Below are 7,475 nucleotides of genomic sequence, written 5' to 3'. Positions count from 1 at the left end.
ATTTGGGCTTTTCATTGCCAAGACGACTGTATTGTATGGCATGACATCTATAGAAGAGATGGCTACTCATAACGTATGGGCCCTATGCATCTTAAAGGTTGTTTAATGCATTACAGAATTCTTAGCAAGGCAGCAATATGCAACTTTCTTGTGAAATGAGAGTTTGAGAAATCTTGCTTCTCTTTATCTATTGAACTACCTACAGTGGGTCACAGTAGGTCAACACTTTCTTGAATGTTGTGTCAGAATTCAATTGTGGTCAGCGGAGCATGACGTGTTTGGGAGTGAATGGATTTAGATTCCTTCTTTCACAGTTATCAGACCATGGCTAATTTGTCAGAAAGAGGTAGAGAAACTTACTCAACTACCCACTAAGAAACGAAATCCTTATCACTCCCACGAAGACAAACAGAAAACAATAAACTCCAAATACAAAAAAAGGTTTGCCAGTAACTTACCTCTTCCAGGATGTGTGACGCAGATGGTTCTCTTCCCTAACTTTGACCTTGTGTCCTAATCTGTTTGATTTAAGATTGTTGTATAAAATCATTATGAATCTAAGCACGCTACCCACATCTCATGAACATTATTTCCCTGTATTCACTGTACTCATAGAACTACGCAACAAACTGGAGACTTTCCTCACCCTAGCTATAAATCATGTGAAATCACAAATAAACATATACCCTTGAAAATAACAGAGTCAGTAGTCTATATATATTTTCCTTTTGAGTGAGGAAATACATAGAAAGTAGTGTCTGCTGGGCTAATTCTTCAAGTGTCAGAGAGAGTCTGGGTGTGCATCTATCAGTGTCAGTAGGGGTCTTAGACTCTTGGTAGCGGTGTCCCCTGGCCTCCATAGGGAGATCCCAGTGAATGATTAGTGCCGGGCCCCCGGGGCCCTTCGCGGCCCGTCTGACCTCCAGAGCCCAGGGCCATATGGAGCAGGCATCTGTCACATGTGAGCAACCCCACGCAGACGACATGCACCACTTCATACGTGTGGTGTGGCAAACAACTGCCTGAAGCAGTTGCGTAGCACAGTTTTATAGCTAATCTCATGCTATTTTACACATTTTGCCATGAGGCTCAGAGAAAATGTTGCTGTTTTAGAGCAAATGTCCTGCTATTCTACACATTACTCCATTTTGTCATGGTGCTGTGAGGTCTTTTATTTTATTTTTGGTTTTGAATAGCTCTGGGTTACATCTAATTCTTTCCTGCCTGTGAATTTGATGGCAAATCAGCTCTTTCAAGTCTATAGTCATAGCTAGCTAGCTAGTTAGCTAGTGTGTTTTGATTTGAATACACCACCCTGTTTTTGGTTGTTTCTACAGTCTCCTGACCCATGACTAGGACTGCAATGGAAGGCGAATTGGCAGTGAGGAATTCATTGCTCAGTCAGAGGATTACTCCAAAGTTTTTTGCGGCCTCTAATTATTGAGCGACGAACTTCATCTCGTACAAGGCAGTCAGACGGCGGGGACAGCGATGCGCTGGTGAGACACCTTGAATGGAAAGTGAGCTGTGCTGCCTGAAATGTACATAAATCTGCCCTCCTGCCACTGGAGGACCTGCTCATCTTAAGCTATGTGGATCCCTCTCGACTGTCGTCCCATCTGTAGGGGATTGGAACCAAAATATTCAATTCTAGCTGACAATTTTCATAGTCCAGACCTACTCTTCGTTATCAAATCAAATGTTATTTGTCACATGCGCCAAATATAACAGGTGTAGACTTTACCGTGAAATGCTTACATAGTTATAAAGTAAGAACTTTAGACTGTAGCTATATATATTTTTTATTTGGGCCTTGTTTATTTTTCTTTTCAAGCGCTTTGAGATTTTTTCTGTAATGAAAAGCACTATAGAAGTTGAATAAATAATCATAATTATTATAATGAGGCTGAGAGAAATTGTAGCAGTTTTAAAGCTAATTTCCTGTAGTTCACTTTTTTTTACTCATGGCTTATGACACGTTCATATGCTATATGGGGGGCCCAACCTCTGGGACCCCGGACGGGGGTGTGTGCTACACCAGTGAGCTGCAGGCTCCCTGAATCCAAAAGTAGGAGACCATAGTCATAACATCCATGATACTGCTCACATGTTTATGTTTTCTTTAAAGGTAGACTCAGTGATATTACGAATATGCAGAAAATAAACAGCATAGTGGTTCAATTTCCGCAACAACTAAGAGTGTTGAAGTGTGAGGCTCAACTTCTCTTCTGTTTTGGTGCTCTGACTACCATGCTGTGAACAGAGTGACGCGAACCCGTGCACATGCGCAGATACTGTGTTTGACTGTGAGAGTGTGAAGTCTTGCATCTCGCTCATCTCAACATCTGCAATGCTGCACGTGGCAACTTCATTTTGCTGAGTCTACCTTAAAGATCTTTGTTCTCTGGCTGTGCCATACTATTGGTAGTATTGTGCCAATTAATTGCTAGCCATTTGTATACCACATAGTAGTAATGCAATGCAACAAACCCTTGTTTTCAGGTTACAGTCAAAAGGATAGTGTGTTGGACCCTAACTATACCCTCAGGTGATGTTGTGGACTAGCGGGGGTGACCAATATTCAATAGGACACGCCAATTGCTGCTCTTTGATGGCTCATCTATATGTTTATATAAAGCTAGCATTGCAATCCATTCCATAAATCTCACAAATGTACCTATAATCATATCAAATCAAATTTTATTTGTCACATGCGCCAAATACCTGACCGTGCTTACTTACAAGCCCTTAACGAACAATTCAGTTCAAGAAATAGAGTTAAGAAAAGATTGACTAAATAAAGTAAAGTAAAAAATTAACAGTAACACAAAATAACGTAACAATAACGAGGCTATATACAGGGGGTACCGGTGCCGGTTACTCGAGGTAGTTTGTACATGTAGGTTGGGGTAAAGTGACTATGCATAGGTAATAAACAGTGAGTAACAGCAGTGTAAAAACAAATTGTAGGGAGGGGTCAATGTAAATAGTCCGGGTGGCCATTTGATTGAGCCGTGTCACAATGCATTAGGTCAGGGGCTAGGTAGCCATACACTACCAATGTATTGTGCTTGTGTCCCTATATCAAGTCCAGCTTCATTCTTGCACTGTCCAATGTTCTTGGTTGGCGAACTGGCTTTTGTTTAGTTTCTTGAGAACAACGGGATCAAAAAAGCATGAACAAATCAGGTGATTTACCAGGTGACGCTGGTAAATTACGCTACTGCTCCTCTCTGTTCATCATATATGCATAGTCACTTTAACCATATCTACGTACTAACTCAATCAGCCTGACTAACCGGTGTCTGTATGTAGCCTTGCTACTATTATAGCCTCGCTACTGTCTTTTTACTGTTGTTTTTATTTCTTTACTTACCTATTATTCACCTAATACCTTTTTTGCACTATTGGTTAGAGTCTGTATGTACGCATGTCACTGTAAGGTCTACACCTGTTGTATTCAGCGCACGTGACAAATACACTTTGATTTGATTAAAATGGAAAATCTATAAAGCCTGGACAGAGAAATAAACAGAGAGATAACAAAACAAAGAGAACGTCAATAAAGTGTTGTGTTTTGGTATTTTGTGTGTTTGATTTTGTACTTGCTCTTGCTAACTCTGGAGGAGATACAAAGACCGGTCATTTATGTGAGGGTGGAGGGGGAGACCAGTTGGTTTAACATCTGAGGAGAGGAGTATTAAGGGTGACATCTGTCAAACATTTTAACCTATACTTACCTCTGTGCTGACAAAACGTTTCCTGGTCCATGGCCTTTTCTCGTTTGGGCAAAAGTCTGTCCTCCTTCCTCTCTCCTCCGTGACCCAGAAACCGATAAATGGTCGAGGAGTGTGTCAATTCCTCGATAGCCTCCTTTTGGCAAGGAAGCACAAGTGTATCCTACCACAGAAGAGTTCTGATATCTGCCACACCCCCATTGAATCAGCTGTTGTATTGTCAGAGGTGAAAAGCATGCACACACATTTAAACGATATGCTATTTATCTTTTAAAATCACTTTTTTGGGGATGCACTCCTGTAAACGTAATATGCCTGATGACGTGCGAGTGGAGAAGGAGCTTTTTATTTTAATACAAGTGCATTTTCATCCACGTTCACTCTCCCCGCTGCCTCTTCTCGATTACCTTTGACCTTTTCAAAAGGACGCGAGAAAGGATGGAGGAGAGAGGAAGCAGGAGTTGAGAAAATCTATTTGAGAGAAAGCCAGAGATTAATACCTATTTAATGTCAGCGGGACATTGCATTTCCCAGCAAGGCAGCCACTTGCTAGAAACCGCAGCTCTAGGCAGGCCTATTATCAGTTGCCAATTTGGCTTCTCCATCCATTCACAGACCTAATTAGACATTGGACATGTAGTCTGGAGATAGATACTCAGAACAGTTTTGCTGCTAGACAGACCATATAGGCTGTATTAAAGTGGCTCAGAAGAGTGCTGATCTAGGATCTGCTTTGCCTTATATATCTTATTTAATAAGATTATATGGACCAGTGGGATCAGCACTCCTACTCTGACATTCTTCATGAATATGGACCATGGTGGAAAGCTGTTGTGATGTGAGTGCCGTCTGAAACTGTTCCGGGATCTGTGTCTTGGGGAGCCCATGGGAACAAAAGACTCCAACAGATGGGGCTTATTTTGTACGAGTCTTTTCAAACTGCAATGTATAGTATTCAAGGTGTGTTAAACTAAGAACTCTGAATGCTACCAGTACCATGGAACACGTGTGAGGATGGTTCATGTGCTTGGGTAGAGAGTGGGGTCTGCACACTTGGGTTCATTCAAGTTTACGATTTCTTTAAAACTAGATTTTTTCATTGGTAAATTTTGTCCCTAAAGTTGAGGCCAAGTAGTGGTTGTGGAACATGTTTTGTTACAAAAGAAGACTATGAGAAAAGGGGCATTTGAATACCACACACAACTGACCGTGCTGTTTCGTGTGTTTTGCCAGCAAAGGGAGGTTTCCTCCTCCTGCAAAAAAAGAAAGAAAGTCTGTCCGGGGCCGAGGGAGGGAGTCTGTTTAATATTATAAACCACAGTGGGACTCGGCGGGTTTATGCAGTAGCATCTGGCGTCACAGCGGACGTACATTAGATCAGAATAATTGGCTGGGACAGCTATCTGAGACGGACAAATGCGAACCTCCCCCTGGTTGACCTCATGGCCCAAAAGGGTTGGATGGAACAACGTTGCACAGTATTTTGATATGTGGTGATACAGGCCCTCCAGGGTGTGGTGACCCATAGAAACCAGATAGACTGTTCAAAGGCATTTAGGGTTTGTGTAATGTTTGGAATGGTTTCGGTCATCGATGGATTTGAAGTATATAATGAAGTATACAAATCAAACCATTCCTTACGTGTTTTTGGAAAGACATTAATGTAATATGCCATGCAGACAACCTGGCCTCCAAGCCTTTGGCACTGTACGATGGGTAGAGCAGGTTGGTTGCTGACGTTGCAGAGATGGCCCATCCCAGACTACATGTTACAGTCTCCAATCTTCACAGAGGAGTCATGGATTTATTCATCGTGCATGTGGGACAGCGTGCATTCACACAGTAAATACCAACACACACATGCACGCATTCATACAATACATACCTCTACAGTATGCACGCACGCACACACACACACACACACACAAACAATTATCTTCAGCATGTCCTAACATCAGGGAGATCATCTCGCTCTGCCTGTAAGCACAACCCATTCCAGATTGTCCTATCTGCGCAGATATTTGATGAATAATTCGAAAACATATAAACATAATTTTTCAGTGAACCTGATGTCTATAAAATAGATGAAATTAACTGCAGTGGTGTATCGCAGTTTATACTATTTGATTAAAAAATATATAAAATTGCCATAGGGTACAGCGAAAAATGTGCCATTTTCAAGCTAATCTCATGCTATTTCATACATTTTGCCATGAGGTTGAGAGAAAACGTTGCTGTTTAGAGCCAATTTTCCTGTAATTCTAAACATTTTGCCATGAGCCTGAGAGAACATTTTGCAGTTTGAAGCTAATTTCCTGTAATAAAAAATGTAATTAATCCTGGCTTCTGATGTTCATATGCTATCGGTGAACCTGACCTCCTAAAAAAAGATTATAAATATAATTACATTTCAATTATATTTTGTTGCCATGAGGCAGAGAAGCATTTGCAGTTTTGTAGCAAATCTAATGCTATTCTACACATTTTGCCATGAGGCAGAGAGAAAAAGCTTGTGGGGCTGCGGGGGTGTGTGCTACGCTAGTGATGAACTGCACTACTTGTTATATTTCAACAGTAAGGCCTGGATTCAATCAGATCGAGTGCTAACCAGTGTTAACCAGCATTGGCTGACAGCCGCATAGCAGATGCTTTGGCAGTGTTGGAGGTATGAGCTGACAGAATCGGTGAGCGGCTACTCGTGTCACAAACCACTCCCTCCCTTATTACCCCTACTGCGTTATAAATTCAAAACGGTGCTAGAAAGTGTAGGCTCTATCGACTTTAGAAATGATGACAAAGTAGTCAATTGTTTATTAAAACAAAAACAATCCCTCCTGCCTGTGATGTTCTGATTTAGTTGAGGGCTGCTCAGCTAAATGTGTCTCTGTCATCAATCAGTTGGTTACGGTTCTTATAGTTTTTCCATTCCTCTCATTTATGCAGTAATTCTTTTTAATGGTCTTGCCTTTTCTATTTATTTAATGAATGCAGGGAGAAGTTATATCTAATTGTTTTGTTATAGAGTAGCAATAAAATACGCACAATGGAAATCCAAATCAGCCATTACCTTAGCCATTCCTTGATTAAACAACAACTGTGAATGTAATTGTTTGATTATTTTTCCAACCTCATTAATTGAGAGACATGAGTAGAGTTCCTAGATTACTGGTGCATAAAACAGCTATTTACACTGATATCTGACAGTGGTGGGTTTTTCACATTGACAGAACCCACTCTTGATGAAATGCAGTCAGAAAAGCAATTTCACTGTTTTACATCCTATGACACTTTGTCCATGAAGTGTATAAGGTGTCACAACAGGCCTACTTAAAAAGGTGCCATCTAGAACCTAAAAGGGTTCTTTGGCTGTCCTAATAGGAGACCCTTTGAAAAAAACCTTTTGGTTCCAAGTAAAACCATTTTGGGTTCCATGTAGAACCATTTCCACATAGGGTTCTACATGGAACTCAAAAGGGTTTTACTTGGAACCAAAAAGCGTTCTCCTATAGGGACAGCTGAAGAATCCTTTTGGAACCTTTTTTTCTAAGAGCGTAGGCATGTACGTAGAAGGATCTATGACCATAATCCTATTCTGTTAGATGACTTTGATATGCCACTAAAATGTAATTTCCTCAGTCAATATTCCCTAATAATACTAATTTATACCATTACAATAACAATGAGAAACGGACACAATGCTTTATCTTGACACCAAATGAAAGTCCTTATATTGCAGGG

Source organism: Salmo salar, chromosome 09 (genome assembly GCF_965601325.2).
Source record: "Salmo salar chromosome 09, fSalSal1, whole genome shotgun sequence".
NCBI lineage: Eukaryota > Metazoa > Chordata > Actinopteri > Salmoniformes > Salmonidae > Salmo > Salmo salar.
Note: the sequence above shows the minus strand (reverse complement) of the source record.